This window comes from Bos indicus, chromosome 8 (genome assembly GCF_029378745.1).
Source record: "Bos indicus isolate NIAB-ARS_2022 breed Sahiwal x Tharparkar chromosome 8, NIAB-ARS_B.indTharparkar_mat_pri_1.0, whole genome shotgun sequence".
NCBI classification, from domain to species: domain Eukaryota; kingdom Metazoa; phylum Chordata; class Mammalia; order Artiodactyla; family Bovidae; genus Bos; species Bos indicus.
The window spans coordinates 48,616,954-48,640,899 of NC_091767.1; the positions used below are offsets into that span (position 1 = coordinate 48,616,954).

General features: G+C 38.8%; 1 long non-coding RNA gene across 8 annotated transcripts in view; it reads left to right on the top strand.

The window, feature by feature from the left end:
* Positions 1 to 23,946, top strand: part of LOC139184549 (uncharacterized) — a 192,670-nt gene that overhangs the window by 21,993 nt on the left and 146,731 nt on the right. For 7 of the 8 annotated variants that reach the window (XR_011568062.1, XR_011568067.1, XR_011568065.1 and 4 more), the window contains exon 1: positions 1,708 to 2,236. This is a non-coding gene — a long non-coding RNA (uncharacterized lncRNA). Of the gene's footprint in view, positions 1 to 1,707; positions 2,237 to 23,946 lie in introns of those variants that run through there. The other variant, XR_011568069.1, reaches the window with a different exon arrangement.

The following is a 23,946-nucleotide window of genomic DNA, read 5'->3' on the forward strand; positions in this document are numbered from 1 at the left end:
AATACAAAAACCTCAAGTAGCCAAAGCAATCTTGAGAAAGAAGAATGGAATGGGAGGAATCAACCTGCCTGACTTAAGGCTCTACTACAAAGCCACAGTCATCAAGACAGTATGGTACTGGCACAGACAGAAATATAGATCAATGGAACAAAATAGAAAGCCCAGAGATAAATCCACACACCTATGGACACCTTATCTTTGACAAAGGAGGCAAGAATATACAATGGAGAAAAGACAATCTCTTTAACAAGTGGTGCTGGGAAAACTGGTCAACCACTTGTAAAAGAATGAAACTAGAGCACTTTCTAACACCATACACAAAAATAAACTCAAAATGGATTAAAGATCTAAACATAAGACCAGAAACTATAAAACTCCTAGAGGAGAACATAGGCAAAACACTCTCCAACATAAATCATAGCAGGATCCTCTATGACCCACCTCCCAGAATATTGGAAATAAAATCAAAAATAAACAAATGGGACCTAATTAAAATTACAAGCTTCTGTACAGCAAAGGAAACTATAAACAAGGTGAAAAAACAGCCTTCAGAATGGGAGAAAATAATAGCAAATGAAGCAACTGACAAATAATTAATCTCAAAAATATACAAGCAACTCCTGCAGCTCAATTCCAGAAAAATAAATGACCCAATCAAAGAGTGGGCCAAAGAACTAAACAGATATTTCTCCAAAGAAGACATACAGATGGCTAACAAACACATGAAAAGATGTTCAACATCATTCATTATCAGAGAAATGCAAATCAAAACCACAATGAGGTACCATTTCACACCAGTCAGAATGGCTGCGATCCAAAAGTCTACAAGCAATAAATGCGGGAGAGGGTATGGAGAAAAGGGAACCCTCTTACACTGTTGGTGGGAATGCAACTAGTACAGCGACTATGGAGAACAGTGTGGAGATTCCTTAAAAAACTGGAAATAGAACTGCCATATGACCCGACAATCCCACTGCTGGGCATACACACTGAGGAAACCAGAATTGAAAGAGACACGTGTACCCCAGTGTTCATCGCAGTACTATTTATAATAGCCAGGATATTGAAGCAACCTAGATTCGTTCATCAGCAGACAAATGGATAAGAAAGCTGTAGTACATATACACAATGGAGTATTACTCAGCCATTAAAAAGAATACCTTTGAATCAGTTCTAATGAGGTGGATGAAACTGGAGCCTATTATACAGAGTGAAGTAAGCCAGAAAGAAAAACACCAATACAAGATACTAAGGCATATATATGAAATTTCAAAAGATGGTAACAATAACCCTGTATGCGAGACAGTAAAAGAGACACAGATGTATAGAATAGTCTTTTGGACTCTGTGGGAGAGGCGAGGGTGGGATGGTTTTGGAGAATGGCATTGAAACATGTATATTATCATATGTGAAACGAATTGCCAGTCCAGGTTTGATACATGATACAGGATGCTTGGGGCTGGTGCACTGGGATGACCCAGAGGGATGGTATGGGGAGGGAGGTGGGAAGGGGGTTCAGGATGGGGAACACATGTACACTGTGGCAGATTCATATCAATGTATGGCAAAACCAATACAAAATTGTAAAGTAATTAGCCTCCAATTAAAATAAACAAATATATACTAAAAAAAAAAAAACATTGATGTGTCTTATATAAATCTGTCTATATAAACATATATATAGTTTATGTATTAGTTTTAGATTTTATTTAGTAGTATCAGTTTTATATTACTGTGAGATCAATTATCAAAAGTCTGGTGGTCTCAACTGGGTTCTTTGCTCAGGGTTTCACAAGGCTGAAGTTAAGGTGTCAACCAGGATGGGCTCTTTTCTGGAGGTTCCAGTGAAAAATCCGCTTGCAAGCTCATTCACGTTGTTGGTGTAATTTATTTCCTTGTAGTTTATTTTTAAGACTAAGGTCTTTTTTTCTTATTGGCTATTGCCTGTGGGGTTACTCCCAGCTCTGGGAGGCTATGTCAGATCCTTTCCATGTGTTCCCCTCCTTCTTCAGGCCAGTAGGGGCACACTGAGCCCTCCTTGTGTTTTGAATTTCTGAGTTCCCTTTCTGCTACCAGCTCTACTATTAAAGGGTTTACATGAATAGATCAGGCCCAACTGAATAATATCCCTTTTGATTAACCAAAGTAAGCTGGTTAGTAATCTTAGTTACTGTTTTTCAGCTGCTAAGCCGCGTCTGACCCTTTGCAACCCCATGGACTTTATGGTGTTCTTGAGGTAAGAATACTGGAGTGATTTGCCATTCTCTTCTCTCTTCTTCTGCCATTCTCTTCTCTTAGTTATGTTGATGAAATTCCTTTTTCTATGTAATGTAACATAATCATGGGTATAACAGTAGGGAGAGAGATCCTGGGGGACATCTTAGAATTTTGCCTACCATCTTAGGTAGGAAAAATACCTTGTTTTTATATGAAATTGTATAATCTTTATTCTTATGCAAACTTCTCTTTCATGAAAGCTGTGAAGATATTTCTCAGTAAATATAACATAAATAGTATTCTTTTTAAAGGATTTATCATAATTAAATAATTTCTTTATTGGATGTTTAGATTGTTTCCAGCTTTTTTTATTATAAAGATTGTTGTCATATAAACACTAATGATGGGTCTTGACTAATTGATTATCTCTTTATGATAAATGACTAGTTGCAAATTGTTGATTAAAGAATATAAAAATTTAAACTATTGATATACATTTCCAGTTTGCCTTCTGGAAAAGTTGCATCAGTTCATATTCCCATTAACATTAATGGTTTAAATTTATGGTTTCTCTACACCTTTGCCAACACTGGATTCTCACAATTCTTTTATAATTGATAATCTAATGAAAAAGCAATTTTATTCTCTTTATTTACTCTTCCTTAATTATTAGTGAAATTGAACATCTTTCTCTATGTTTTTTTTTTCACATGTGTTGCTTTATTAGTAAATTGTCAATTCATTTCTTCTATCAACTAAGGCTCTTAGTTACAAGCACCAATAGTCACTTCTGGTTAATCTAGATAGAAACACCTTTTGTTAGAAGGATATGGGTTAGCATATGGAATCAGTTAGATGGTTGGAGAAATGGGCTTGTTAAAGGAGGGCTGGACAGTGGGGAATGCAGTATTCTAATATCATAAAACAGAACAGTTAATATGCTGTCACTGGCATCTTCTACACAACCCACAGTCATTATCTTGGGATTCTCAATATTACTGTGAGAAAATTCTCAATTGCCACTCTGTCTTTGCATCATTCTGAAGATTCAGAGTCCCAAGTGGGAGCACTTGATTGACTGAGCCTAGGTCACGTGCCTGAACTATAGTAATCTGTGGGTTAAGAACGGAGTTTGTTGAACCCTTTGGTTTCCACAGTAAAAAGTAGCGGCTTATTCTCCACCAGTACTTATCCACGTTAGATGGACTTTCAGTCCCTGGGTAGCTCCCGCAAAAAACAAAAGCTCTTTTTTGATTTATGCAATGGCAATTTTTCTTCTTCTTAGTGCATTTTTTACATTATAGTTATTAATACTTCACCACAAGTATTACATGTATCTTTTATTTTTTTTTTCTTCTTCTGTCATTGTGGCAAACTACCTTTTAAACAAAATGACCCTAACTAGTTCTTTCCAGCAAAATCAGATACAGTTGATGCTGATTGCTTCTTAATCAAACAAACCTTGCTGTCCTAGGTTCAGTTCAGTTCAGTCACTCAGTCGTGTCTGACTCTTTGCGACCCCATGAATCGCAGCACGCCAGGCCTCCCTGTCCATCACCAACTTCCGGAGTTCACTGAGACTCATGTCCATCGAATCAGTGATGCCATCCAGCCATCTCATCCTCTGTCGCCCCCTTCTCCTCCTGCCCCCAATCCCTCCCAGCATCAGAGTCTTTTCCAATGAGTCAACTCTTCACATGAGGTGGCCAAAGTACTGGAGTTTCAGCTTTAGCATCATTCCTTCCAAAGAAATCCCAGGGCTGATCTCCTTCAGAATGGACTGGTTGGATCTCCTTGCAGTCCAAGGGACTCTCAAGAGTCTTCTCCAACACCACAGTTCAAAAGCATCAATTCTTCAGTGCTCAGCCTTCTTCACAGTCCAACTCTCACATCCATACATGACCACAGGAAAAACCATAGCCTTGACTAGACGAACCTTTGTTGGCAAAGTAATGTCTCTGCTTTTGAATATGCTATCTAGGTTGGTCATAACTTTCTTTCCAAGGAGTAAGCGTCTTTTAATTTCATGGCTGCAGTCACCATCTGCAGTGATTTTGCAGCCCCAAAAAATAAAGTCTGACACTGTTTCCGCTGTTTCTCCATCTGTTTCCCATGAAGTGATGGGACAGGATGCCATGATCTTTGTTTTCTGAATGTTGAGCTTTAAGCCAACTTTTCCACTCTCCACTTTCACTTTCATCAAGAGGCTTATTAGTTCCTCTTCACTTTCTGCCATAAGGGTGGTGTCATCTGCATATCTGAGGTTATTGATATTTCTCCTGGCAATCTTGATTCCAGCTTGTGTTTCTTCCAGTCCAGCGTTTCTCATGATGTACTCTGCATATAAGTTAAATAAGCAGGTTGACAATATACAGCCTTGACGCACTCCTTTTCCTATTTGGAGCTAGTCTGTTGTTCCATGTCCAGTTCTAACTGTTGCTTCCTGACCTGCAGATAGGTTTCTCAAGAGGCAGGTCAGGTGGTCTGGTATTCCCATCTCTTTCAGAATTTTCCACAGTTTATTGTGATCCACACAGTCAAAGGCTTTGGCATAGTCAATAAAGCAGAAATAGATGTTTTTCTGGAACTCTCTTGCCTTTTTGATGATCCAACAGATGTTGGCAATTTGATCTCTGGTTCTTCTGCCTTTTCTAAAACCAGCTTGAACATCAGGAAGTTCATGGTTCACATATTGCTGAAGCCTGGCTTGGAGAATTTTGAGCATTACTAGCATGTGAGATGAGTGCAATTGTACGGTAGCTTGAGCATTCTTTGGCATTGCCTTTCTTTGGGATTGGAATGAAAACTGAGCTTTTCCTGTCCTGTGGGCACTGCTGAGTTTTCCAAATTTTCTGGCATATTGAGTGCAGCACTTTTACAGCATCATCTTTCAGGATTTGGAATAGCTCAACTGGAATTCCATCACCTCCACTAGCTTTGTTTGTAGTGATGCTTTCTAGGGCCCACTTGACTTCATATTCCAGGATATCCTCAGATCAGATCAGATCAGATCAGTCGCTCAGTTGTGACTGACTCTTTTCGACCCCATGAATCGCACACGCCAGGCCTCCCTGTCCATCACCAACTCCCGGAGTTCACTCAGTCTCACATCCATGGAGTCAGTGATGCCATCCAGCCATCTCATCCTCTGTTGTCCCTTTCTCCTCCTGCCCCCAATCCCTCCCAGCATCAGAGTCTTTTCCAATGAGTCAACTCTTTTCATGTGGTGGCCAAAGTACTGGAGTTTCAGCTTTAGCATCATTCCTTCCAAAGGAATCCCAGGGCTGATCTCCTTCAGAATGGACTGGTTGGATCTCCTTGCAGTCCAAGGGACTCTCAAGAGTCTTCTCCACCACCACAGTTCAAAAGCATCAATTCTTCGGTGCTCAGCCTTCTTCACAGTCCAACTATCACATCCATACATGACCACAGGAAAAACCATAGCCTTGACTAGACGGACCTTTGTTGGCAAGTAATGTCTCTGCTTTTGAATATGCCATCTAGGTTAGTCATAACTTTCCTTCCAAGGAGTAAGTGTCTTTTAATTTCATGGCTGCAGTCACCATCTGCAGTGATTTTGGAGCCCAGAAAAATAAAGTCTGACACTGTTTCCTCATCTATTTCCCATGAAGTGATGGGACAGGATGCCATGATCTTCGTTTTCTGAATGTTGAGCTTTAAGCCAACTTTTTCACTCTCCACTTTCACTTTCATCAAGAGGCTTATTAGTTCCTCTTCACTTTGTGCCATAAGGGTGGTGTCATCTGCATATCTGAGGTTATTGATATTTCTCCCGGCAATCTTGATTCCAGCTTGTGTTTCTTCCAGTCCAGCATTTCTCATGATGTACTCTGCATATAAGTTAAATAAACAGGGTGACAATATACAGCCTTGACGTACTCCTTTTCCTATTTGGAACCAATCTATTGTTCCATATCCAGTTCTAACTGTTGCTTCCTGACCTGCATACAAATTTCTCAAGAGGCAGATCAGGTAGATGGTATTCCCATCTGTTTAAGAATTTTCCACAGTTTATTGTGATCCACACAGTCAAAGGCTTTGGCATAGTCAATAAAGCAGAAATAGATGTTTTTCTGGAACTCTCCTGGCCATAGTCAATTTAACTAGGAGATCTATTTATGGAGAAAGGTGATTTGCTATACTGAGACATCTTTGCCTAGTCTCTATTTCAAATCAAGTGACAGAAAATTCACTCAAATTTCTTTTGGGAAGTAAAAAATGTTAATTGAACAGAAGAAGGTGAGTCTTTCAAGTTTGGGGTGTTGTCTTACCTGTTGAATTTCTCTTAAACTCCTGAAGCCTGCAATCTCCCCATAATCAGAAGAGCTGCGAGCTAAGGTGGTCATGTGGTGAGTGAGAGATTTCTTGCTGCAGCCTACAATAAAGCTCTATAACACAGATGGTTTGTGAGTATGGCTTTTTATCTTTGTGTACTTTAGGACTGTCATCATTCATAAACCACTTACTACTTAAATAATTCAAAAGAGATCTGTGGATAATCCTTTTAAACATCTTCTATAATAGGTATTCCTTGATAGTCAGTTTCAGAATTTGTTAGACGTTGTATCTGCCAAAAAAAAAAAAAAAAAAATTCCTTTTTGCTTAACTAGTTCCGTCTTGCTCCAAGGGAAATCCTCTATTTCTTGCTAAAGGGACCAACGGTCTTTCTAACTATCCAGCCTTTCCCATGTGGAGTTAAAGTTCTTCCTTCTCCGAAAGCCTGAGTATGGGTATTTGCAAAATTCTAGAGAGATGTAGTTGAATCTTACATATGCATTAGATGAAGAAATAAGTACAACGCCAGAAGAAATTAACTTCCATGTAAAGTTAAGAGGATAGGCTGGGATCATAAAGAGAACCAGAATATGTTTTCCAAAAGACTCAGTGGGCAAATAAATCCATATTTCCAAATCAATACTTTCTCAAGTTCATGAAGAAAAATAAATAATGGTTTCAAGGTGTCATGGTTTTCCAGATTTACTACTTACAATCTATAAGTAATCCCCAATGGTGCTTCAAAAAATTCCTGAGTGTGTTGTCATCAGATTTATTCTAAACTCCTAGGCAAAGTAATATTTTCTTCTCTGTTTTTGTTAGAAGATACACATGAGTAGAAAATTCCCCTTCTGATTTTTTTTTTTTTTTTTTTTTCTGAATTGGAAAGATAAACTTCTCCATGCTGGGTGAACAATTTGAATAAATCTTTTCCTCACCAGTGAATTGATCTCTAAAATACTAAGCTACAATTCCGTGTTGGGCTGTATATTTATGAAATACAGAGGGAAGGACCCTCAATGTGTATCCAACAAACAATTTGAAAAGTGTCCTTATCTAAGCTAAAATTGTCTTTTTAGTGGATTGTTGGTGAAACACTATTTTAACATCAAGGATCCCAGAGGTAGTGTGTATGGGTGTGTGTGTGTGTACAGTTTTTCATGCTATGAATTAATTCTGAAATGATTTCTCAGATTTACTGTAGTCCCTTTCTCTTACACATGGAGAATAATTGGACTCTTTGTACAATTGACTGTTTCCCCAGAGAATATGAGGAGGACGGGGAGGTAGAGGAGTAATTTCAGAAGGAATTCACAAAAGCAGTGAGTTTTAGTTGTAAAGACGAGCAGAGCTCATCTGCCCTCTATGTTAACAAGTTAGGAAAGGTTATTCCTGGCATAGTTACAAGTGTGTTTTCTGCTGGAGCAGCTGTGCCAAATGCTGTGTGTTAGCTGGAAGAAGTTGTGTAACAAAGACAGCAGAGGAGTGGCACATTTGCTTGGTCTTTGGCTGGTCTTTTAAAATTTTTTTATGACCAAACAAAGTCCCAATGATTCTCTATGGACCAAATATGGTATTATCCATGCTTTACTGTCTGTCTTCCTGTCTTCCTTGCCACTTTTCAATACATATTTTAACATACATTTCCCATAAAATTTTCCATTTAAATGATCCAAGTTTTGGCATTTCATTTCTGTGCTCACTTGTCCAAATTCCTTCTCTTCCTTTTAGCTCAATCACTCCTTTCTTCACTTATTGTCTTTATTAGCTCCCTTTTCCCCTGCCTCTTTTCTCACCTGATGGTTTTTTCCCCCTCAATTGTTTCTACTTTTCTACTCTTAAGTGTTAATATGTTTTTTAAATCAAAATGAAAAATTTGGAACTTATTTAATCTAAATATTATCTCTCTGGGATGATTATCAGCTTAATAGTTACCAGAGTGCTTAGATAAAAGGTTGAAGCACCAAAGTAGAATTTCAGGGGGAGCTGGGCTGGAATTTCTGGGGGACTTCCGTGTGTCTTCCTGTCCTGCTTCCTTTGTCCTGCATATAATTTCTTGAACTAGTAGGAATATAGCTTTGAGAAGCACTTTAGTTCCCTTTTCAGGGCCTTGAAATGCTCAGGAAGGAAGTATCTGAATGACAAATATTGGAACTGGGATTCTGGAAACAGCAAAACTGAACCATGCACACTCAGGGAACCAGGCTGGTTGCTAGAGCAGGGTTCTTATTTAGCTCTATGGTTATCTATGTACAGGGATGGTGGCCTCTTCATCTTAGAAATTCTTTTTGTCTACCATTCTAAAGGACATCATTCCTGTATTGATTCATTCAAACAAGTATTTGCTGTGTATCCACTCTGTGCCATGGATGAGCTCAGCACAGTGGTCACAGTTTAATGTGCATCTGTTCCCTCATCTTGAGAATGGCCTAGAGAGAAAGTGAGATGAAAAGGCCACAATAAGGCAGTGTCAGACCCCAGAACAAACTGAAATGGAAAAATGCGCCTTTGAATTCAAATTGTGTTTGAAGTTCTTCTCAGCTTTAAAGGGAGTCAACAAGGTTGTAGAGCTACCATAGAAGTGGATGGGAAACAAAGGAGGAGGTGGAAATCAGTGAAACAAAGAGGGGCTGTAGACACCCTCTCCTCCCGCCTGTGCCTATTCTGGATCTCAGCCTGTTTGTATTCACCAGGGCTCTGTATGTTGGGACCTTTCTGGTCAGCCCCTCCCACTCTTTCTGAGATAATAAAACCAGGGAAGAAATAATGGAACGGCTCCCAGCTTGTTTTGTTCCATGAAAGCTGTGGGAGTACAGTGGGCATTTGGAAATTTACAAAGTGGAGTACAAAGTGTGGAGAATTGGATTTGGAAAGGAGGTGGGGTGGGGCAGGCTACTGCTGCTTTTTCTTATAAGCCCTTATGTATTATATGAATTTCTAAAATTATCTATGTGGAATATGTTGCTAAACTAATAAAAATGCTTTTTTTTTCATAACAAGTATGAGTAGGATGGAGATAGTCTTGGGGCATGCAGGGCAGTAGGAGGGAATGTGTGAGTAATAATCACACTTTGGAGAAAGGTTGGTTTCATGCCTGGTTTGGCTCCTTTATGATGCTGCTGCTACTCTGGCAAGATGACATGGGCAGTGCATAAAAGGTATGATTGCTCACTATTCCCAGGTTTGGTTCTACACAGTCCAATCTCTGTTCTGTACTTCAGTCACTTCTTCAGTCTCTCAGCTCTATTAGCTACCAACTTTATTGCTCATTTACTGTTTTCATTATTTGTGTGCTTAGCTTCTGTCCCCGGTTTCCTTTCCAGTAACATTCAATTTTTTCCATAGGTCCTAAAATATATATGGTCTCCCTCTCAAGTAATAGCTTTTCTGACTTAGCTTTCAGGCTGTCCATTCCAGATGCTTTCCTATGAGGAGTTTCTCTTCTGGTTTGTCTCAAGCCTTCTGCGGTGCCTAACAGCCCAAAGGACCCAAGGGAGGCCTGAGAACAGTTAATGACAGGGAGTAGAACAAAAGGGCTCAATCCCTACAGACAACCAACCTGCCTCCTTCTACTTCTTAGCTGTGTGACCTTGTGCAAGTTACATAAACTTTCTGAGTCTTCATTTCCTTATCTGCATATGGAAGATGAAGTGGTAACAGTTGTTAACCACTTACTAAATGCTCAATATCAGCATTGCAGCAGAAGGGTAAAATTATACCCATTTCTCTTAAATGTGCAACAACAACAACAAAGTATGGTTCCTTTCCCCTATAATTGGTTCATCTTCATGAAAGGGCCTCCTCACCCATCTTCCTTTGCCCCAGGTAGCTAAGTTTGTGGGATAGGGTCAGTTTCAGTCCCACCAGACAAATTTTGTTCAATTCTATGAAAAAAATATTTTCCTTAGGTAAATTCTTATCTCTGTTAGATAAAGAACTCAGCTTTTCAGATTTCTGCTGTCTTGCTTTCCAAGATGGGATCTGAATGTGAGATGTGAGTGATTGAACCGTGGTAAGAGGAAGGTGGGGGTTCTTGGTGTCCTTTGGATCCTTGCTGGTCTCTGCTGTGTCATAACTTCTTCCTGGGCTGGTGACCACTGATGAGGACTGCTGTCATCCTCGGGTGCTTTGCTGATGTCTGAGGCTGGTATAATTCACACACCATTCACAACCTTGCTGACTTAGCTTTTCCTTGTGGGCACTACAAAGTTCCAGTGTGTCCCCTAGGTTTCAGCCTGTTCTGTGAACCATAGGCAGTAGATACCTAGCAGTTATCTTTGGGCAGGAGAAGCGCTACCCAAAGATACTGATTTGTAGTATTTGAAGACTTCTGTGGTGTTAAGAGTCCCACCCTGGCATTCCAAACTACCAATATACTGCCACCAAATGCAGAGTTGGGAAGAGATGCACCATACAGATCCAACAGATGTAAATAATCTCAAGAGCAAAGATAATAGTAAAATGTAATAAATAATGGAGTAATTATCTTTATTATAATGGATAGTTTTGAGCAACTATCTTTCTAATAGAATTTATTGAATTTTAAGTTTAAGTAATTTAATTTTGAATAATTGCCATGCTAAACAACTAGCTTGCAAAATTTCTGACTATTTAGCAGTGAGTTCTCTGAGCTGGTAAGCCAGTTTTGGTCCACTCTTGGAAGGTTACCTCATCTGCTTTGTCAAGACAGCTTCTGATAAGCTCCTATTCAGATCTTCAACTAAGTTCAATGTTCCCTTTCAGGGGCAGGTCAAGAGAGCTAAATTTAGGCCCACCCTTTGCTATCCACAAGTTGATGCAAAGGCAACCAGTGATGCAATATCCTCCCAAATACTAAAAAGGAAGCAGGGCAGAAGCTTCTCTACCCCTGGCATTAACCTTGACCCACATAACTCACTTCCCCCTAGTAAAATTGGTCAAATAAGCAAAATGTCAAATTCTCTTAGACTTTCAAAGCAAATTCATTCAACAACCAATTCATAGAAACTCATTTCATCAAATGGGAAATTCATCAAATTTGTATCTATTTTGTTTTAGTTGACTAGCTTTCCTAATAGCATTTTAAGGGAAAATGTTAAATTTTGTCTCTTGCAAGAGCTAGAGGAAAGGGACCCAAAGAGAGGAAGTTGTATTAAATGTTTCTTTGGAAGCCCACATCAAAATATCCTTCCTGCTGCTCATCTTCTAGAACTGCTTACTCTGATCTTGATGGTCCTGTCTTTCTTCTGCATCTCAGTCATTTCCTTCTCCATGTTGCAGATGCCAAAGCCCAACTTACATCTTAAGACGTCTTAGTGGTCATAGACGAGAATGCTGCTGCACTAGCTTTTCCATTGGTTAAACAAAACAAACTGAAACAGAGATTGACGGGCAAAAATAACAAACCCAAGAGTTCTGGAGATTTGAGTCAGCACAAAGAATTCTGCACAGCACTGTGGCTGTTTATACAGTGATCTCAAAGTTACTTCTTACGAGGCTCAAGGATTAGAGCTTGAGAAATGACTAGAGGCTTAAGTAGGGGAATGACAAAGTTTGATCTGCTTCAGAAACTCAACAATAGTAGCAATATGTGAGAAGGACCAAAAGGTGGAATTGGGAAGCAGGGAACTCGTTTAAGAGTTTCTTGGAACCTAGGTGAAAAATGACAGCCTAAAATCTAGTAATGGAAATGGTGGAAAAATTAGGGCCTTTTCCTGGCTACCCTAACTTAGTGGACTTCCCTTTTATTTTTTTATCACTGTGTCCTATTTGCTTCCTTCCTGGGATTTGTGGCAGATTTAAAATTTACACTTAATACTTATCATCTGCTCCTCCATTAGGCTGTAAGCTCCACTGGGGACAGGCCTGCTTCATTTCCCAGAGCATTCTCATCTTTCAGTGCAATGTTGGGCACGTAACAGGTGCTCACAAATGTCTGTGGAAGAAAGAATGTAACTGAGAAGAAACAAAGGATGTTCCTCAGTGGGAGAAGTTTAGCTGTGTTTTAGGGTAAGGGAAAGGTGCCATGGAGAAGGAGGAATAGAAAGCACGGAGAAGAGACAATAAGAGATGGTGAGATTAGAGCACACAGGAGGAAAATTGCGACTAGAGGATCTAGGCTTTGCCTGTGGGAAGGGCTTTACTTCTGACACAGGAGGAAAGAAGAATGGATGAGGATTGAAGTTGATTGGATTTATAAGTTATAAGACTGATGGTCTCTGTTTCTTAGAGAAATCATAGGCATAGTTATCATAGAGAGGCACAAAGAAAAACAGACAGAGACAGAGAGAGAAAGAAATGAAGAAGAAGAAGGAGGAGAAAGTGGAGGAGCTGGGAGGCTGGGAGAAGAGAAGCGGAGGTGGAGGAAGGAAGATAAGGAAGGGGAATTGAGAGTTTAAGGAGGTGGTGGAAATTTAACAAAATTATTCCAAGGAAAGGAATAAGTTGGTGGCCAAAAATACCAACACAGATTTCTGAGGGAGGGCCTGCTGCTGAGGAGTAATATGACCAAATTAGTCTAGTCCTAAATTTCATAGGTGAGTGACAGAGAAGCGGAATGAGAAGATTGGAGGTCAGTTGTGGTGGGGATTTTCAGGAAGCCATCTCTCTTCTTGGTTATTGTAATGTCTCAGTGCAATAAAGAGAACAGTTTTAGGACTCCTGGGATAGGTTCAGATGAATCACTCATCTTTCCAGCTGTTAAAAGTTGCGGATATATTGGATAGGACACAGACATCAAAAGTGGGCCCTCAGCAATCTGCTCTCTGGAGAAGGCCTCACAAAGGGGCTGGAGCCTGCCTTGTCTTGCTGTGTCTGAGACCTGTATGATAACTAGGAAGTAGGAAGGCAGCTTCTATCTTAGAAATCTTACTTATATCCAAATAATTTTTGTGCTTAGTGATTGCCTTCTATAAGAGAGAGTACATGATTTTAAACTTTAATAGACCTGGATTTGATTCCTAGCTCTGGTACATAGGAACTATGTGATCTTGAATAAACTGCCTCCATTGTTCAAAGTAAAATGGGGAAAATCACCAAAAGGCAGAAACTTGAAATGGGATGGTGTATGTAAATCAGCCAGCAAAATGCACTGCACAAGGTAGACACTTGTGCAGTGTGTCTGCACAGTGTAGATATTTTGTTACCTCCTTCCTTCCTTTTCTTTTTCCCTTCCTCCTTTTTTGCCTCCTTTCTTCCTTCCCTTCCTCACATTTTAGTTATCAGATTTCTGTACTTGATTGTAAGACTCCTCAGAGCAGGAATGACATCTTGTCATTAAAAATTAACTCATTTTTATCTTTATTAAAGTAATACATGTACTTGCTAGCTAAAAATTTCAAATAATACAAGAGCAACTGCCTCATCCTTCCCTACCCCCCACTCTCATTTGCCAAAGGGAAGCATATCTAGTTCTTATCAGTTTGATATTTTTATTATTCTGGTGTCATCTCAGTTTGCCTAAAAGTCTATTTATTTCCTGATTTAGTTGAATCAGTTTTAAAGATTATTTATATATGTTCTTATTGAACAGAAAATGATTTAGCTTATTTATACTGCCATCTCACCTCTGCTTCCCAAATAATTGTCTCTTTGTCCTCTATTGGTGTACTTTAGATGTACCTTTCCATTATACGTAGCATCTCTTGATTCTCTACACTGTAAACCTGGGACATTATCACACCAACTCTTCTCTTCAGTTCCCTTCACCCCTTTTACTTTCTATCTTCTTTATACTTTTATATGGTTAAGGTTGCTAACATTTGCTTTCTCTTCTATAACTATTATTAAGTCTATGTGTTGATAGATAGGTTCTAAGGAGACTAAATAGTGTTTGCATAATTATGGTTAATATTGTTCACAATGTAGTTAAGCATATTTACTTTCTTGTTTAGATTTTTGCCTTTCCTTGGGTTTGTAATTGCCTTTTTTTCCCTTTCATTCTGCTTTTATCATATCTTTAAACCTTCCAGCATCTCAGGGATCCCCAAAATGGATTTATCTCTTTTTTGGAATACCTTATTCCTGGACTGCTCCTGTTTCAACACAGTCTAGTTATTATCTAGAATGGCTATAAATCTATTGTCCTGCGACTTTTATTCATTTTTCTTTTGAGTTGAATCTACACCCTCCAAGATCCATCTGTTGTCCTCATTTTTGACTGATTAATTCATTTTACAGAAAAAAAGAATCCAAAAGTTAGTATCTGAGAAAGAGTACATGTGAGGTAAACTTTCTAAGTCCTTGCATGTCTAGAAGTATCTGTCCTTATATTGATTAGTAGTTTGATTTGGTTAAAAAAAATTCTAGAATCAAAAATTTCTACTTGACGATTTTTCTTCTAGTATTCAGTGAAGCTGAAGCAATCCAATTGTCTTTCCATTAGAAGTGACCTATTTTATTTATCTATCTCTTTGTGAAAGCTTTTCAAACCTTACATTTTAAGTTCCAATATCTCAAAATCATGTGACTGAATGTAAGGTTTATTTCCCTCCGTATGTTTTGTTACATACCCAATAGGCCTTTGCAGTTTGAAGTCTCATTAGTACTAGAAAATTCTCTTCTAATTTTAGTTTGATAACTGTTTCCCCTCTATTATTCTCCTCCCTCCTTCTGAATATGTTTTGTAACACTGTACATTTTGTCAAGAACTTCTATGGCTCTTGTTACTATTTTTCTCTCATATTTTCTATCTTTGCAATTTTTTTCTAATTTTTGAAATATTTTATTACCTTGCTCTTCCCATTTAAAACATGTTTTAATAGACTTTGAACTTAAAAATCATTTTAGATTTACAGAAAAATTGCAAAGATAGCATTGAGTACCCATGTGCTCTACACCTAGTTGCTCTTATTAACATCCTACGTTAATGTGGTGTATTTATGGTCTATGTCATAATTAATGAACCAATATTGATACATTCTTGTTAACTAAAGTCTGTATTTTTTCCATTTTTTTTTAGTTTTTACTTAATGTCATTTTTTTTTAAAGGGTCCTATCTAGATATCATATTGAATTTAGTAATCATGTCTTTTTGGCTCCTCTGTAGCTGTAATAGTTTCTCAGACTTTTCTTGTTTTTCTTAACCTTGACTTTTAAAGAACTCAAATCAGATATTTTCTGTAATATCCCTCAGATTTTAAAGATCCCAGAGATTTTTCTGTTTTCTCATCATCTAGCTGAGGTAGTGTTTCTCAGGGTTTTGCAGTGTAATACTATTCTCTTTCCATACTGTACTCTTTGGATAAGTGTCATTATGTATAGCTCATACTTAGATGGGGAGTTATGCTCCACTTCCTAGAGGGCAGAATATCTACATAAATTATTTGGAATTCTTCTGCATGGGAGATTTTTCTCTTTATCCTTCATTTATTTATTTATTCAGTTACTTAATTATGGCACTGTGGACTAACAAATGCTTATTTTATACTCTCGATTACAATCAAATACTACTTCATCTATTTTGTTGCTCGGACTCTTCCAACTTTGGCCATTGTGAGGTATTGGTTGGCTCCTGTGTCCATACCACCAACCTTGTGAATTTACTTATTTATTTTTTAACATTTCCTAACTTTCTGTCACTGTAAGATGCTCCAGGCTTATCTTGAATATTTCTACCTAAATCCTAGAATAGACATTTCTCCAAGGAGATCTGATTCCTTCTATTGTGTGCTAGTTGCTAGGCCCTCCCAACAGAAAGAAAAAAAATTGTTTATATACCAAGGCAAATTTGGCCTTGGAGTACAGAATGAAGTGGGGCAAAGGCTAACAAGAGTTTTGCCAAGAGAATGCACTGGTCATAGCAAACACCCTCTCCAACAACACAAGAGACGACTCTACACATGGACATCACCAGATGGTCAATACCGAAATCAGATTGATTATATTCTTTCCAGCCAAAAATGGAGAAGCTCTATACAGCCAGCGAAAAGAAGACCTGGAGCTGACTGTGGCTCAGATCATGAAATCCTTATTACCAAATTTAGACTTAAATTGAAGAAAGCAGGGAAAACCACTAGATCATTCAGGTATGACCTAAATCAAATCCCTTACAATTATGCAGTGGAAGTGACAAATAGATTCAAGGGATTAGATCTGATAGAGTGCCTGAAAAACTATGGACAGAGGTTCATGACTTTGTACAGGAAGCAGGGATCAATACAATCCTCAAGAAAAAGAAATGCAAAAAGGCAAAATGGTTGTCTGAGGAGGCCTTATAAATAGCTGTGAATAGAAGAGAAGTGAAAGGCAAAGGAGAAAAGGAAAGATATACCCATTTGAATGCAGAGTTCCAAAGAATAGCAAGGAGATATAAGAAAGCCTTCCTCAGCAATCAGCACAAAGAAACAGAGGAAAACAATAAAATGGGAAAGTCTAGAGATCCCTCAAAAAAATGAGATACCAAGAGAACATTTCATGCAAAGGTGGGATCAATAAAGGACAGAAATGGTATGGACCTAACAGAAGCAGAAGATATTAAGAGGTGGCAAGAATACATGGATCAGATCAGATCAGATCAGTTGCTCAGTAGTGTCTGACTCTTTGTCACCCCATGAAGCTCAGCACGCCAGGCCTCCCTGTCCATCACCAACTCCCAGAGTTCACTCAGATTCACGTCCATCTAGTCAGTGATGCCATCCAGCCATCTCATCCTCTGTCATGCCCTCATGCTCCTCCTGCCCCCAATCCCTCCCAGCATCAGAGTCTTTTCCAACGAGTCAACTCTTCACATGAGGTGGCCAAAGTACTGGAGTTTCAGCGTCAGCATCAGTCCTTCCAAAGAAACCCCAGGGCTGATCTCCTTCAGAATGGACTGGTTGGATCTCCTTGCAGTCCAAGGGACTCTCAAGAGTCTTCTCCAACACCACAGTCCAAAAGCATCAATTCTTCAGCACTCAGCCTTCTTCACAGTCCAACTCTCACATCCATACATGACCACAGGAAAAACCATAGCCTTGATTAGACGAACCTTTGTTGGCAAAGTGATGTCTCTGCTTTTGAATAAGCTATCTAGGTTGCTCGTAACTTTCCTTCCAAGGAGTAAGCGTCTTTTAATTTCATGGCTGCAGTCACCATCTGTAGTGATTTTGGAGCCCAGAAAAATAAAGTCTGACACTGTCTCCACTGTTTCCCCATCTATTTCCCATGAAGTGGTGGGACCAGATGCCATGATCTTCGTTTTCTGAATGTTGAGCTTTAAGCCAACTTTTTCACTCTCCACTTTCACTTTCATCAAGAGGCTTATTAGTTCCTCTTCACTTTCTGCCATAAGGGTGGTGGCATCTGCATATCTGAGGTTATTGATATTTCTCCCGGCAATCTTGATTCCAGTCTGTGTTTCTTCCAGTCCAGCGTTTCTCATGATGTACTCTGCATATAAGTTAAATAAACAGGGTGACAATATACAGCCTTGACGAACTCCTTTTCCTATTTGGAACCAGTCTGTTGTTCCATGTCCAGTTCTAACTGTTGCTTCCTGACCTGCATACAAATTTCTCAAGAGGCAGATCAGGTGGTTTGGTATTCCCATATCTTGAAGAATTTTCCACAGTTTATTGTGATCCACACAGTCAAAGGCTTTGGCATAGTCAATAATGCAGAAATAGATGTTAAGAACTGTACAAAAAAGATCTTCATGACCCAGATAACCATGACGGTGTGATCACTCACTTAGAGCCAGACATCCTGGAATTCACGTGAAGCCAAGTGGGCCTTAGGAAGCATCACTACAAGCAAAGCTAGTGAAGGTGATGGAATTCCAGTTCAACTATTTCAAATCCTAAAAGATGATGCTGTGGAAGTGGTGCACTAAATATGCCAGCAAATTTGGAAAACTCAGCAGTGGCCACATGACTGGAAAAGGTCAGCATTCATTCCAATCCCAAAGAAAGACAATGCCAAAGAATGCTCAAACTACCACACAATTGCACGCATCTCACATGCTAGTAAAGTAATGCTCAAAATTCTCCAAGCCAGGCTTCAACAGTACGTGAACCATGAATTCCAGATATTCAGGTTGGATTTAGAAAAGGCTGAGGAACCAGGGATCAAATTGCCAGCATCTGCTGGATCATTAAAAAAACAAGAGAGTTCCAGAAAAATATCTACTTCTGCTTTATTGACTATGCCAAAGCCTTTGATTGTGTAGACCACAGCGAACTCTGGAAAATTCTTAAAGAGGTCAGTCCTGAGTGTTCATTGGAAGGACCAATGTTGAAGCTCAAACTCCAATACTTTGGCCACCTGATGCGAAGATCTTACTCACTGGAAAAGACCTTGATGCTGGGAAAGATTGAAGGCGTGAGGGGAAGGGGATGACAGAGGATGAGATGGTTGGATGGTGTCACCAACTCAATGGATGTGAGTTTGAGTAAACTCCAGGAGTTGGTGATGGACAGGGAGGCCTGGAGTGCTGCAGTCCATGGGGTTGCAAAGAGTCAGACATGACTAAGCAACTGAACTGAACTGACTGACCACCTGCTCTGTCTCTTGAGAAATCTATATGCAGGTTAGGAAACAACAGTTAGAACTGGACATGGAACAACAGAGTGGTTCCAAATCGGGAAAGGAGTATGTCAAGGCTGTATATTGTCATCCTGCTTATTTAACTTATATGCAGAGTACATCATGAGAAATGCTGAGCTGGATGAAGCACAAGCTGCAATCAAGATTGCAGGGAGAAATATCAATAACCTCAAATATGCAGATGACACCACCCTTATGGTAGAAAGCAAAGAACTAAAGAGTCTCTTGATGAAAGTGAAAGAGGAGAGTGAAAAAGTTGGCTTCAAATTCAACATTCAGAAAACTAAGATCATGGCATATGGTCCCATCACTTCATAGCAAATAGATGGGGAAACAATGGAAACAGTGTCAGACTTTATTTTTTTCGTCTCCAAAATCACTGCAGATGGTGACTGCAGCCATGAAATTAAAAGACGCTTGCTCCTGGGAAGAAAAGTTACCAACCTAGACAGCATATTAAAAAGCAGAGAGATTACTTTGCCAACAAAGTCCATCTAATCAAAGCTATGGTTTTTCCAGTAGTCATGTATGGATATGACAGTTGGACTATAAAGAAAGCTGAGTGCCGAAGTTTGATACTTTTGAACTGTGGTGTTGGAGAAGACTCTTGAGAGTCCCTTGGACTGCAAGGAGATCCAATCAGTCCATGCTAAAGGAAATCAGTCCTGAATATTCATTGGGATGACTGATGCTAAAGCTGAAACTCCAATACTTTGGCCACCTGATGTGAAGAGCTGACTCATTTGAAAAGACCCTGATACTGGGAAAGATAGAAGGTGGGAGGAGAAGGGGACAACAGAGGATGAGATGGTTGGATGGCATCATGATTCAATGGACATGAGCTTGAGTAAACTCTGGGAGTTGTGATGGACAGGGAGGCCTGTCATGCTGCCATCCATGGCGTTGTAAAGAGTTGGACATGACTGAGTGACTGAAATTAATTGATACCAACTCAGTTATATACTTGTATCTATAAGCGTTTCTATATTTAACATCTATATCTATATTAAACTAAAAGTTCACACTGATGTCTTCAACCATAATCCATCATCATATGTATCATTCTTGCTGTCATTCCTTTCTTGTCTTTGAATCCCTCTCAGAGAGAAATGTGGCAGCTGTAATATCCATCTACTCACTTGATTGTTCAATTCCAATATATGTATCATAGTATCAAGATTATTAGCTGGTACTCTCATAGGAAACAAATTTATCACCTAGAGTTCAGTGTTTATGTATGGGGTTTCTTTTTTTTAATTAAAAAATTTATTTATTTATTTTTATTGGAGGCAAATTACAATTTTGTGGTGGTTTTTGCTATACATTGATATGAATCAGCCATGGGTGTACATGTCTTCGTTTTTATAAACTTTATTCATTTCCAGTGTGCTAAAGTCAGCGAAGGCAATGGCAACCCACTCCAGTACTCTTGCCTGGAAACTCCCATGGACAGAGGAGCCTCGTAGCCTGCAATCCATGGGGTCAGGAAGGGTTGGACACGACTGAGCGACTTCACTTTCACTTTTCACTTTCCTACATTGGAAAAGGAAATGGCAACCCACTCTAGTGTTCTTGCCTGGAGAATCCCAGGGATGGAGGAGCCTGGTAGGCTGCCGTCTAGGGAGTCGCACAGAGTCGGACATGACTGAACTGACTTAGCAGCAGCAGCAAAGTCAGCATCTTTTCCTCTCAATACCCTTCAGTGGGGTTTTAACAATATATTTATAATTTTTATGTATTTATAACAGAGTTAAATTGTTTTGTCACATTCTGCATTCATTCTGGGATCTGTTGACCTTTTAATTTTTTGAATATTTCCTTAACAGTCCTTTTTCAAAACTTCTGTATATGTTTTCCTCCCTGCTATCAAATTTTATTTTCCAAGAGTTCTTTTTACTCTGAATGTTTCAAATATCATCTTATTCTTTTTTCATAGATGCTAGTTAGCTGTTAGCAATCTGCATCTATGGAAATCCTCTTCCTGAAGATATTAATGAGAACTTTTTGAAGTTTTCTTCTGTTTAGCCTGTTTTCTCCAAGTGTTTTATTCAGTTTATTCTCATCTTTGTTTTGCATATGAGGTGTTTTCTTTTGATCTCTGGTAACCGTTGCTTGATGGTTTATGATTCAGTGTGGGAGAATATGATCTCCTCAGTAGAATCTCTGTAATCTCTGAGGGCATGGGAGGGTTTGTCAATGCTGAGTTTCCCTGCAGGGTTATTTGGTTGAGCTAGTGTTGGAAGAGCCCTGATATTCATGTCTTTCCACTTGGGCTGATACCTTAAAGAAGTAACTTCTCATCTGTGACCTGAAGTGTAAGGCCTATCTGCTAGCAGTCTGATAGTCAAATAATTATCCATTTGATTCACACATTTTCAGATGAGTACTCATACCCTCGACTATGCATGGCTTCCTCCAGAGTGGAGACTCTGTTTTAATCGTTCTGATCTTCTATTATCGAGGGGTAAGGGAAGTAATTCAGTGGAATAGCCAGAAGAATGTGCAGAAATGAATTCAATTGTTTTTCATTAAAGCTTCAAGTCAATCCTCCTTATTTTAGCTCCCCAACTCCCTTAATTCCCATTTTCAGACAGGTCTGGTGCTGTCAGTTTCTGAGACTTGAAGAATTTCAGGTGAAGACAAGATCAGTTTTCAGCCTTCATCAGTGCTAGTTATATTTGGCCTTTTTAGGTCTACAGGGCCCTTTGGTTAATATTCATCTGTCTGCTTTCCTGCCTTCCTAAATTATGTGCTATTGTATTATCTCTATTTATTCTTGAATATATACCTTTAAAAACATTATCTATTCACCCATCCATCTCTTTACTGTGGTTTTATAGGGGTTTCTAGAGGGAAGAAAGTTAAATTCATGTGTTTAACTCATTGTCCATCTGTCCCCAAAACCAGTTTATAATTTGTATTCACTTTATATAATACATTATGGACACTAACTGCTCAGTGAATATTAGTTATATTAAAACATATAGAACCTTCAGACTTCCCTGGTGGTCCAGTGGCTAAGATTCCCTGCTGCCAATGCAGGGACTCAGATGTGACCGACCCCTGGTCAGGGCACTAAATCCCACATTCCACAACTAAGACCTGGTACAGCCAAATAAGGGAATATTAAAAAACAACAACAACAAACTAAACAAGTAAACGCACACACACACACAAAAAAAAACAAAACAAAACAAAAACATACAGAACATAGAAAATCTTCATTGCATTTTGCTTTAAAGTTGATTGGTACACTAATAGTATACCAAAGATATACTTTATGCCTCAAACATAACTGTTTTTCTAGTGTTTTTCAACTAAATTCAGAACAAAGAGACTCTGTTTGACTAGTTCCTTTGTTTTCACATCTAAATAAGCCTCCAGGGTAGAGCATCCAAACAAATTTATTATGGCTTGTAAATCAGCAATATTAAAACCATATTAGCTGTTGTCACTTGAAGTGTTAGGAGTGCAGGGTTTGATGGGAGTCTCTGCTTTCCCAGTATGGTCCTCAGTTAAAATAAATGAATATATTAATAATAAACTTTATCAATGGGCAGTCATTCATACAGCATTGCTCCTCCATTCCAAACACTTTTAGCTGAATATTGATTATGTGACTGAAATTCTTAGACAAATGCTTTTGCTTTGGTATATAATGAGTTAAATTGGATTAAAACTGCCTACTTGCCTCTTATAAAATGTAGCTTCCTTTGTTATTTAAATATAATTTGTTTATGTGGTAACATAATGCTGGATCATCAGAGAACTCGGTCTTAGTCCTGGCTCTACTGCTTTCAAAGTATGACTCTTGCCTTATCTTCTCAGTCCCTACAATGCTCTGACTCCCCATTTACAAAACTGAGTTGCTGTCACTCATCCTGGCTGATTAATAATTGGGATAATACTCATGTTGAGGTGAGGATAAAATGAATTAATGATGAATAAATTCTGCTAGACCTCTTTAGTATTAAAAATATAAAGGAATATTTTTAAAAAAATTTAAACACTATGTTAAAGAAAGACCTATTGGACTAAAAGATTTAGTGAGGCCCATGTATTTTTAACAAACTAGCAGAGGCAAGGACTCCTGAGTCCCTTGCTTCTTGAGTAGTTTGTAGACTAGAAGCAGCACACTGATTAGATCTTTTGCACACACCAGTTCTCTTTCTTAATTGTCTGGCTTTGCTTGTACTCTCAGCTGAAGAACAGAGAATGGCTATGATCTTGACCTAATGTAGGCTCTAATCTTTCAAAGCTCCCTGTATGTTACTTGACCTCTCTCCTGACCCTGAAGTTAGATGTAAATTCCAAGATCTCACTGCATATCTTTTAAAATTATTTTGTAAACAATAAGTAAGATCACATTTAGGAGGTTTGTCTACACTTATCTGTCTAAACTTTCAAAATGCTCAATGGTGCCAACATTTTTTATCTTATAGAATTCTCTGTAATGCCAAAGGGTCTTGGTTGTCTTAGCCAAATGTCATTCACTGCTTTTCAGGAGAAAACCTGAGTTTACACTTTGGATGTCTCCTCTGGATTTGGATTCCTGACACTGAAAAGGTTTAACATGCACAATCAGTGACAGTCGTTTGGAAGACAGACAGACACAAAACCATTCTCAAGGATTTCTTCCTTTAATTTCTAAAATACCTTTTGACCACTGGAAAAAGGGTTGATCCTTCCCTTTTGTTTCTTTTGGTATGCTCACAGTGATATAGAGAAGGAGAGAAAGCATTGCATTCAGAGTTTTCTTTTTTCTTTTTTTTCTTCTATATGAAAGACTTCATTGTTCCACCTCCACAGTTGACTGCAGGCCCCGGAGAAAGTAGCAAAAGATCAAGAAACAGAGAAGAATGATTAGTGACGTATTTTCAGAGTGGCAGGCTCTGGCTAAATGGAAATACACTGATTTGAGAAAAGAGGACC